The sequence below is a fragment of the Arvicanthis niloticus genome, chromosome X (genome assembly GCF_011762505.2).
Source record: "Arvicanthis niloticus isolate mArvNil1 chromosome X, mArvNil1.pat.X, whole genome shotgun sequence".
In the NCBI taxonomy this organism is placed as follows: Eukaryota; Metazoa; Chordata; class Mammalia; order Rodentia; family Muridae; genus Arvicanthis; species Arvicanthis niloticus.
The window spans coordinates 30,530,303-30,542,625 of NC_047679.1; positions in this window are offsets into that span (position 1 = coordinate 30,530,303).

Genomic DNA, 12,323 nt, shown 5'->3' on the forward strand with positions numbered 1-12,323 from the left:
GTTGTAGCCACTGAGTATTCCGGGTAAAATGTGTTTCTAGGTCTTGGTAGCTGACACTTAGGAATGAGAATGGGCTAGAAGGAAGGGCTGTTGGGGGTTCATAGGTCTATAGCGAGTAAAGTAGGATAATCTACCAGGGTCTGTTCCTGGGAATGGGGGCAGAGTGTGAGGAGAGGCCATCAGGGTAATTTGCTACAGATCTGAGGAGGAGGCTGGGGGAGGGGTTAGCTTTGGAGGAGAGGAGTCAGGATGAAGAACTTAAAGCTTGCCTACTTGCTTTACTGGCCTACTTGCTACTCCGGCAGGCTTGCATGGTAGGTTCCAAGGGAATGTCTGTTGGAGTTAGGAATCAGATAACAGGATAAGTTGTAAGGAAGCTTGGAGGAGAAAAAGCTGTGTAATCCACTGGAGACTGTTGGAGCCAAGAGGAAAGAGTGAGAGGCCCCAGCTGCTGGTCTGCTACAGAGTTAGAGAGAGCCTGGGTAACTTGATTTAGAAGAAGAGAAGGGAAAAGTGAAGATCTGCAGTTAGCCTACTTGTTTCCCTGCAATTCTGACTCTTTCTAATGTCCATAAAAATTTGCTGGGGTTTTTTTAGGAATTATATTAAAAATATAGCAATTTGAGGAGCATTTATCAAAAGTAATAGTTTAAATTTTGTGATCCACAAATATGGTAATTTTTTATATTTTGCTTTCATCTTTAATTTCTTTTCAATATTTTTTCTTTTCAGAGTACATGTATTGTTCTTCTTTCTTATCCTAAGTATTTTATTGCTTTTGTATTATTATAACAGAATTACTCTCTTAATTACATTTCATTGTAAGTGTTTTAAAAAAGCAATTTATTTTTATATATTGATATGTACCCTGTCAACTTGTTTAACCAATTTATTAGTTGTAACATTTTTAGCGATTCCTTATGATTTTATACATATTAGATTATGTCATCTGTATGTATAGTGTTATTTCTTCATTTATAGTCTAAATGGCTTTTTATTGGTTATTCCTGTCAAATTTGCTACCTAGAATCTCCAGCACAACACTGACTATAAAGGCCAAGAGAAGCTATCCTTAACTTACTTCTAATGTTATGAGGAAATTATCTACCCTTATGACTAAATTCAATGTTAGTTATGGATTTTTTAGATACTTGTAATCGAATGGAGAATTTTTTATTCCCATTTTTAATTTTTAATTCGTGAAGAGATGTTAAAATCTTATCAATTTTTTAGAAATAGGAGGTTTTTAGTCTTATTCTAAGGATACAATACTATATATGAATTGATTTTCAGCTGTTAAAACAAAGCTTGCATTATTGAAATGAATCCCATTTGAGCCCAGTGTACAATTATTTTCAAGTGTTCTTGGATACAGTTTGCAGATTTTTTTTGAGGATTTTCATGTTGAATTTATAAAAGGTATTTTTTATAGTTCCTTGGGATATGCTTTTCTTGTTTTGGCATAAGTGTAATAGTGGTCTCACAGAAAGGATAAAAAATTGTTAACTACTTCAGAAAAAATTAAAGGATTATTATCTATTTTATTTTAAATGTTTGGTAGAATTCATCCATTAAGCCATCTTGATTTGAACACATAACTAAACATTTTAAAATATTTTATTCATTATTATTATTGTGTATGTATGAAGTATGTACAGGGGGAATGCATACATGTCACAGTGCACATAAGGACAACTTTCAGGAGTTGGTTCTTTTCATCCGCTGCAGATTCCAGTGATTGCCCTTAGGGTGTACAGTTTGTATACAAGTCCTTTGGCTTGCACTCAAGCCCTTTTACCAGCCATATCAACAAGCCATTGGGCATTGTTTATTATTAATATAATTTATCTACTGTTAGTATATATAATTTTCAGATATTTTTGTTATTTTGGGGTGTAGTTTTAGACTAAGTACTGTGGTATGATCCCCACCCCAGTCTACATATTGAAACCTCACCATCAAAACAATCCAAAAGTGAAGCTTTTGGGGGGATGGTGATAAGATCTTGAAAGCCCAATCTTTATGAATGCCATGATACTTTCATAAACAAAGATACTAGAAACATCTTGTTGGCTTCTTTGCCCTTCTGCTGCATAAAGACACAGAAAAATGTGACCATATCTGAAGCATTAAACTCTCACCATTTGGTAATATTGGAATACCTGACTTCCAGAATTGCAATAAAATTGTATGTGTGTATGTGTGTGTTTGTATGTGTGTATGTGTGTGTTTGTATATGTGTATATGTAGGTTTGTGTGTGTGTGCGTTACCCAGTTTAAAAAATTTACAGTAACTCAAATGGACAAAGATTTCAAGTACATTCAAGTGTCTTGACTGAATATTTTTTATGACTTATCTTTTCTTTGTTTTAACTTATCTTCTTTTATCTAGTTATTTTAAATAAGTAACTTAAATTTTTAAACTGTGATTACATATTGTGGTAGTCTTCCCTATTGTTTGTAAGTTTTCTCTTTTGTCTTATAGATTTTATATAGGTTGGTTATACATTTTGAGTTATGTTTTCTAAGTACATAGAGAGCTAAAGATGGGACTGAAGAGATGGTTTAATTGGTAAAGCCCTTGTTTTACATACTGGCTGGTAGTGGTACCCTGCATATAGCTCACACAAGGCACAGAAAAGAATTCAAGCTGGCTATTTAGACAAGCTGAAACTATGACCTCTTGGTTGAGAAAGAAACCTTGCCTTCGTATATAATATAGAAAATGATCAAAGAAACCAGCCAACATCAACCTTGGGCCTCCACACACATGCCCACAAGTGCGCACGCGTGCACACACACACACACACACACACACACACACACACACACACACACGTATTTTAAAAGGCTGGAAACTATAGTATAGTGGTTCAATCCCAGACACTGGAAAATGGAACATGCTGTAAGAACATAGACTTTTTTCCTCTTACAACAAAAGGTCCCATTTTCTCTGGTGAAAGTGTAAAATCTACTTTGTCTTGAAAAATTTGCTTTGTCTGCTATCAGTATAACTGCATCATCTTTTTTATGTTTTCTGTCACTTTTTTCTTATTATTTTTTACTTTTCATGACCAAAATTCCTAGAAGAGATGCTTTGATTGCTCCATAAAATTTGTTGAGCAATGTATACTGGGTACTAGTGAGGTCTTTGGAATGCCATAGAATATCTTTTATGGGGGAATAAGCTTTCTAGTCAGTGCATCTCTTAAGCTATGATGAACCTTAAAATGATGACTAGAGACAATAACTAAATAATACTTGTCCTGTTTGCTCAATAAGTAAATTAATCTTCTTATAAATATACAAAGCAAATACATAAGGATAATGTACTGATTATTTTTGATGAAACAGAACACCTTAAAATAAAGAACTATTACAGAGTTTTGCTTATCACCAGATATAATTTTTGTTTTTCTGGGGAAACCAGATATTGCCAGATTTTTTTAAAACAAATAACTGTTGTCATAACTTAAGCAGTTTCATTCCCAAGAAAAGGATTCTAAATTGTTCTAGAGGAGGAAAGGATTTTGCTGTTTTTGTTGTACATTCGTTGGTTTGTTTTGGTTTTTTATGCATGTAGTGTTCTTTTATATATTATTTAGCTCATTGGGCACATAAATGTGAATCTGAGGACCACTTGTACAAAAGGTATACTTTCCAACAAGGTAAACTAATGTAATGTTACAGTTAATAGTTACACAATCAATGCTTTTTATGAGCAGAATCTTCATAGTCAAATTCTCAGTTTGTTAAGGCTTCTGGTATTTCCTTTGGAGGAAAAAGGTAGAAGACATTTATTTCTGTTTCTATATTTCAGAAATACAATATATTACAACTGGAATTTCTGTTCAGAATTTGAAAAAGTGAGAATCCATGCATTTTCTTTATTTGTTTTTCTTGAAAAATGTTTCCTTTTCTTTTATTAATTTATTCTAAACACTATATTTTGATGAGGCGTTTTTCCTACCTCTACAACTCCTCTTCCTTTTTTCCACTCTCTGTTTGGAAAACAAACAAAATAAAGGAAAAATAAGAAAGACACATATACACTACAAAACAGAAACCACAGTATACAAGCAAAACACCAGTAAGACAGAAACAAAATGCTAAACAAAGCAATATGTGACCAAAAGTCTACAAAAATACCATTGAGTCCAGTTTATGTCAGCCATTTACTGATGGGCATGAGGCCTACACTTAAATGTGGTTTATATACTCAGTGAGATTCCAGGGAGAAAACTATTTATTCTTTAGGTAGAAGTTGTCAAATGTAGATAGATTCTTGGTTGGGTTGTCTACTTCTCAGTCTGGGTTAACCATCATCTGTGAAAGCATTGTGCATACTACTAGTCATGGTCAGTTCATATGTGCATCAGCTCTGTTGTGTCTTGAAGATACTGTTTCCTTGGTGGCGTCCATCCACTTTTGCTCCTACAATCTTACTGGCATAGTTCTTCCTCAGCAATAGTTCTGTGAGCCCTGTGGGAAGAATTTGATGAAGACATCTCATTTAGAACTGTGTTCCAAAATCTCTTACTTAATGCATATTGCCCAGATATGGGTCTCTTGTGTTAGTCCCCATCTATTGTAAAAAATAAGCTCTGATGGTAGCTGAGTGAGAAACTGATCTGTGAGTATAGCAGAAAGTCATTAGGAATCATTATATTTGTACGTTTATCGTTTTTAGAAAAACAGTAGCATTTGGTTTTCCCCTAGGTTCTTGGGCTATGCAGTTTCCAGCATAGGTTCCATTTCATGGAGTGGGCCTTAAATCCAATCAGACATTGGCTGGTTACTTCCACAACTTTTGTGCCACTATTACACCAACATATGATGCATTACAAGCAGGTCACCAATGTGTATCAAAACTATTTGTAAATCTGTTGGTGTTTACATTTCTCCTCTGGTAACATGAAGAGTATCTTTTAATGACATGAACATTAATCAGTAGAGGTAAAGGCACAAGCTATACTTCTTCATGTTCAATTAATTATATAGGTATTTTCTTCACCAATAGGGCCTTACCATCAGTTTGTGAAGAGTAACCTATAATCTTGGCAACAACCTGAGTTGTTTGGAGATTCCCATAGTGCCCCTTTGGCCAATAACTCAGTTAGATGTAACTCATTTCTGGCACTAGGGTTTTCATTTGGTGGAAAGAGATTTCTCTCTCATTATGTGACATTTCTACTTAGGTTTCTTTTATATGTGTATATATTTTTAAGAAGATATGAAGTTTTCATGTGACCCTTCAAATGGCCTTTAATTTTAGCTGTTCCTCTCTGTATTCCTCTCCTTACTGCTCTCTTCCATCCCCTTTCCCTTTTAATCTCTACCCCATCTCTCCATAACTATTTATTCTATTTTCCTTTCCTTGGGAAACCCTACCTTTCCCCCCAGTTCTTTACTCTATAACCATACTCTGTGGTTGTGCATAGCACACATATCAAAAGCTAACATCCAGGTATTAGAGAAAGCATGCAATATTTGACTCTGGGTCTGAGTTCATGATTCAGGATGATTTTTCTCTAACTCCATCTATTTACCTGTGCATTTTATGATTTTATTTTTTATGGCTGATAATATTTCATTGTGTAAATATACACATTTTTATTATTCATTCATTAATTGATGGGCATCTGGACTACTTTCAATTTCTGACTATAATGAATAGAAAAGCAATGAACATGGATAAGCATGTATCTCTATAGGAGGCTATAGAGGATGTAGAGTCCTTTCAGTACCTGCCCAAGGGTGGTATATCTAAGGAACTGCCACACTACTTTGAGTGTTCCCTTTCCACACATTTTTGACAGAGTGTACTTTCATTTGTTTTATTGAATTTAGCCATTTCTGACAGGTTTAAGATGAAATCTCAAAGTAGTTTTTATTTTCATTTCCTTGATGACTAAGAAAGTTGAGCATTTTTAAAAGTGTTTCTCAGCCACTTGTGTTTACTCTATTGAAAATTCTCTGTTTAGACCTGTACCCCATTTTTAAATGGGTTGCTTGTTTCCTTGATGTCAATTTTTTTTTGTTTTTGGGGTGTTGTTGTTGTCATTTATATATTTTAGATATTTACCCTATATTGAATGTGTAATCAGCAAAGGACTTTTCCTATTCTGTAACCCGCTGCTTTGCACAAATTATAGTTTTCTTTGCCATACAAAAGATTTTCATGCTGTCTCATTTATTTGCCTGCATGCATAAATATGTGCACCATGTGCATTCCTGGTGCCATGGATCCTCTGGAACTGCAGTCACAGACAGTTATGAGCTGCCATGTGGGTGCTGGGAATTGCACCTGGATCCTCTAGAGGAGCAGCCTGTGCTCTTAATCACTGAGCCATTTCTTCAGTTCCCTTGGGTCTTTTTTATGATTGTTGGCCTTAGTGAGAAATTTCTGGATCTTTTATTATTTCTCTAATATGGAATCCCAGTAGAGCACATAGTGTATGAAGGTAAGATTTGTGCCTGTTTCATTCATTGTCATATCCCCATTCTACAATGCACACCTCATACAAAGTAGGTACTCAATACATATGTATCTACTAAGTAATTTAGTAACAGCAGTAGCATATTACTTAGGAAATACAAGTCCACGACTTACTTGTTAGAGATAAGTGTCAAAAAACATCAACTTGCTCCATGTTATCAGTTTGCTTTGCTAAGAACTTAGTTAACAGCTGTGCTTGTTGAGCTCAGTCTATTGTCTGATGGTCATTTGAATGATGAAGACTCTCACTGAAACATTTCTTTAGCCTAGATATAGCTCTGGAAGACTAGGCAGCCATAGGGATGTTGTTGACATTTCTAATTAAATATCTCCATACACAACATTCAAATTTGTCTCTGTAGATGCTGCCTTTGAGAGTAATCATGAGGAAACTGATAAATAGTTGATCAATTATATAAACAGTCTTTTATTCACTTTGGCTTCCATGATAATACATGTTCAAATTACAAATTATGAAAGTTGGCCTATACTTTGTCTCATTTTAAACTAGTACATATTTTCTAATTCGTATTCTCTAGTGGGTTTTTTTTGTTCACTTGGCTAATTTTATGTGATTATTTTTCTGCAACCCACTTCACTACCTTCATAGAATTAAGTATAAATAAAAGAAAAAAACTTATCTTCACTTGAAAATGTTTGCTTTTCTCGTCTTCTATTTTGGTTTGGGTTGCCTTCTTCATTCCTCAGTCTACATGTAAGGTTTTCCTTAATGTAAAGGAAAAAAGGAAAGGAGTCCTTTTTTTCTGACTTTCCCATTCCTTGCTTATATTACATGATATTACTAGAAATAATGGCACAAGGGAAGAGGGTCATAATCTGAATGATTAGATGGACATTTTCACAGCACAGATCTATAGTAATAGGGAAGAACCAGAAGGATTAGCAAGTTCCAAAGTAACCATGGAGAAAAGAATGCAAAGGTTGGGTGACAGAGTATAGAAATGGAGCTCTACAAGGCTAGTTCCAGCAGCTTTTATGTAAAAGGAAATCTAACCCAAAGTAAATGATAACAGTTTTACACTTCTTGTACTCAAGCAAGCCCATGATTAGATATTAAAACTACATTGTTTTCAGGTAACTATGTCTGAACAAGACCGTAGATAGTATAAGCAAAACAAAAGTATTATAAATGATAAAAGACTAGTTGTTTTTTTAAAGTAACATCCTTCCTTCTTGCCAATTTACTAGACATGACTGAGGGCTTCTTATAATTTAATTCACATTACTAGACATTTCTGAGGGCTTCTTGCAATTGAATTATGGCCAATGGAATATATATATATATATATATATATATATATATATATATATATATATATGATGTCTGTCACATCTGTCTTAGCCCCCAAATCTTCCAATAACTTCCCAAGTTTTACCTTTTTTCTTTTAAAATAAAATATCATTTCATATCTATGAGTGCTTTGTAGGCAAGTATGTCTTGTTCTTTCCTAGTGTGCAAGAAAGCTAGAAAGGGGCAAGAAATCTCCTAGAAATGGAGTTACAAATGGTTGTTACTCATCCTGTGGGTATGGTGAACTTGAACCCAGGTTCTCTAGAAGAACAGCCAGTGTTCTTAAACATGGAACTATCTCTCCTGCCCCTTTCTTATTGGTTTGGTTTGGTTTGGTTTGGTTTGGCTTTTTGATGACAGGGTCATATGATGGAAGAATCCTGAATTTGTAAATATTAATATCTCCATGGAATGTAATCTCCTTCCTAATCTGCTCTAGACCCTTTATTGAGTCAAGATACTGCTATTTTGCAGTAGGGTTAGTAAAGCTATCCTAGAATACTTGTACTTCAAATATTTTAAACAACTATCTGTCCTAGTTAGGGTTACTGTTATTGTGATGAAACATCATGACCAATACAACTTTGGGAGGAAATGGTTCTTTTGGTTTATTGCTTCTACCTCACAGTTCCTCATCAAAAGAGTCCAGGGAAGTAACTCAAGCAGGGCAGGAACCTGGTAGCAGACGTTGATGCAGTCGCCATGGAAGAGTGCTTACTGGTGCTTGCTCAGCCTGCTTTCTTATGGCACCCAGGACCACCAGCTCAGGGATAGAATCACCCACCATGGACTCCCCATTTAATCACTAAGAAAATGGCCTACAGGCTTGCCTATAGTCAAATCTTATGGAGACATTTTACCCAAATGAAGTTTTCTCCTCTCCAAGTTGACATAAAATTAGCCAGCAAGAGGTTGACTTTTCATGAAGTCCTGTTGGAGGAATTTCTTAGTGAAAGAATCAGCTGTATCTTATGAGTTATAAAATGCTGGCATGCTAAAGCCAGAAGTGGTTTTAAGCATAGCTCTTTAAATTCCTCTTTGACTAGGTGGACTATAACTACTTGGTAGCTTTAGTTTATTCACTGGTGTTTCCTGTCTAGTTATCCACAGTCACACTTTGATTCCATAGGAATGTAATTTAGGAACTAATTTGAGTACGTTTCTCTCTCCATTGTCACCTAGTAGTCTCTCAAAATGAATCAGCAATAAGGCGGAGAAACATAATGTAGAAGAAAGAATAGTGAGTATTTGGGTGCTCAATTGCTTTTGTTCCTTTGTTTGCTTTTATGGCTTTTTGCCTTGGGCAAGTAACTTAACACCTCCCTAAGATTCAATTGCATTAAGTTAGTAGAATGAAGATAATAAGAACATCTTATAGTGCTTTATCTGGTTAGTCTGAGAATGAAGGGAGATAATGAGAATGACACCTTGTGGACATCTTTAAACTACTATGCAAATGCAAGGCGTTATAGTGAACACAGATTGTTATTACTCCTGATTTCATGCCAGTGTAACTCCTCATTGATGTAGATGGGATTTGGGTGGAGGTAGTGAATTAATGGGAAAGAGAAAAATAAAACACAAGTGGTCATAATGAGTCTTTGCTGGCTGTTCCGAAATACCTGCAATACCTTGCAAAAGTTCATTCCGCTACATATTCTATATTCTACCTCAGGGCTATAAATTGTTCAGTTTGCTGCACATGAAGGGAGAATGGAGGGCCACAGATGTATAGCATAGCAAAATGTTTTCCAACTTCTAAGTATCAGCTTTGCCCAGGAGAAAACTTTGAGAACATAAAAGGCATTCTGTCACCCTACTCCGAAAATCCCACATGGGGATGATGTCTGGGAATTTGCTTTATTAATTTCACAGATGATGTTGATGTAAGGTGACACATGATCCAGATGAACATATAATTTACAGTCCTTCCGGATGGCATTCTTTGACGGGCATGATCTGTTCTTTAGAAGGTCTGCCTCTGATGGGTTCTTGATTATGTCAGAATTATTTTCTAGCTGGATATAAAAACTACTACTTAGGTTTTTAAATGGAGCTTTCCTTCTCTCCCGCATGCTTCAGTACAAGAGGCAGCACTTTGTGAATCTTCACAGTATTAGCATATGAGAGTATTTTAAAATTGTATTAGTTTTAATTATTTGTAGGGTGTGTGTGTGTGTCTGTGTGTCTCTGTGTGTATGGGTCTGTGTGTGTGTGTCTGTGTGTGGGTATGCATATGTAAGTGCTAGTGGTTGTAGAGGCTAGAGATGTAGAATATCCTGCAGCTGGAGTTACAGATGAGTGAATGCTACTTGACATGGGAACAGAACCTGGGTCCTATGTAAGAGCCATCTCTCCAGCCCATGTGTTTTTAATTTTAAAAAGTAATACTCAAAAGAAAGAAAAATACAAGTCTGCACAAAAGGTCAAAGGTTATGAACTAGCCAACATGTTTGGGAGAATTTCTTTTTCATTCAGTTCCTACGCACCAAGCCAAAGAGAACACTTTAAACTGTTTTTTGCAACTTAGAACAATTCCTGTGGGCACTGTTATGTCCATTCTGAAAATAGACACCCATCATATTACTAATTAGAATAGGTTTCTTCTATCTTAAGTAGACCTGGGTTCACTTCAGCTGTTGATTTCACCCCTGAAGAAAAATATCTGCCAAATATGCTAGTTTCCTGTTCATAACAACATGCAATTCACCCATAGGATCCCTCACCCTCTGTGCTGGCTTGTGGCCTCTTCCCCAGTGGCTCAAATGTACCTGATAATAGAGGAATTTTTTTTCTCTAAGCAAGTTGTCTTTATTATTCTGTTTACGAAACTGTTTTGAGACATAATTATAAATTTATACAGTTCATAAAGTGCATAATAAATGGCTCTTACTGTTCTCACATCTCTGCATACATGACAATGATCAATGTCTATGCATTTCATCACTCCAGAAACAAATGCTGTACCTCTCATTGTCCTCCCAGTCCCTTACAATGCTAGCCATCAGGAATTTCCTTATACTTTTGTTCATTTACCTATTCTGCTAACTTCATATACATGGAATTATGAAATAAGTGATTTTTAGTGACTCATTTCTTTTATTTAACACATATTTAAGGCTTGTCTATGTTGCTATGTGCTCTCATGCTTCATTTTATATGCATTTATCATATTACCTGCATATAAAATATTTATTAATTATAATAAATCAATTATTGTCATCTTAGCCGCATTATAGACTTCACTGAAAGTTCTCTATACATAATGATTTGTTCATATTCATCCTCCATTCAACGTTCCTTGCCTTTCCCTTTCACTCCCTTCCTTCTCTTTCTTTCAAGTCATATAAGAATAGGTACAATGCTTATCTTTCTGACTCTGGCATATTTCATTTAATTATTTCCATTTATTTTTCTGTAAATGACATGATCATAATGTAATTATCCTATCTTTATGGATGAATAGCACTCTCATGAATAGACTACATTTCTTTTTATCAGTTCCTCTATTGACAAGCAGCACCTAGGCTGAGATTATGTTTTGGCTTTTGTAAAGAGTGTGCCAATAAACACGGGTGTGCAGGTGCCTCTATTATATTCTAACTTTTTATTTGGTTGTATATTCAGGCATGAGATAGCTAGATTGTACAATAGCTTTATTCTAGTTTTGTTTTGTTATGTTTTCTTGAGGAATCTCCACGCCGTTTTCCAGAGTGGTTGGTGTATTTTATATCCATGCCAACAAAGTAGAAGGTGATAATCTGGTGAATATAAAGTGGCATTGTGATGTGGATTTAATTCATATTTATCTGATGACTACCATTTAGACCTTTTCATGTTTTTATTGGACATTTATATATCTTCTTTATAAAAATAGCTAGTAAGGGTCTAATTGGCCTTTTGTTACTGGGTTCTAAGTACCCTTTAGATATTGCAGATAAAAGTTTCCTATGAGATATATAATTTATAAGGCACTCTGTCATCCTCTGAGTTATAGTCTTACTTTCTTCATAGCCTCCTTTGCAGCATGAATGTTTCCAATTTTCACATTATTTACTTGATCTATATATTTCTCTTGTTGCTTCTGGTTTTAATGCCATATCATGCCTAATATAAAATTATTCATGTCTAAGTTTTCTTTCAATAATTTTATAGCTCTAAATCATATATTATATGTTATAAACATATATATATATATGTTTATATATATTTATATACATTTATATATAAATGTATATATTATAAATTATATTTATATATATAATTCATATAATATATATAATTATATATATATATATATATATATAGAGAGAGAGAGAGAGAGAGAGAGAGAATATAAGAATATATTGGAATCACAGCTTTATTTTTTTTGTGTGTGGATTATTCAATGTGTATCTCAACATCATTTTTTTTAAAAGTCTACTTTTCCTTTTTTGAACCATATTGCCATTCTTTCAGGAAATCAGATAATAATACATGAGAGAAATTACTTCTGGACATTGGATTATATCC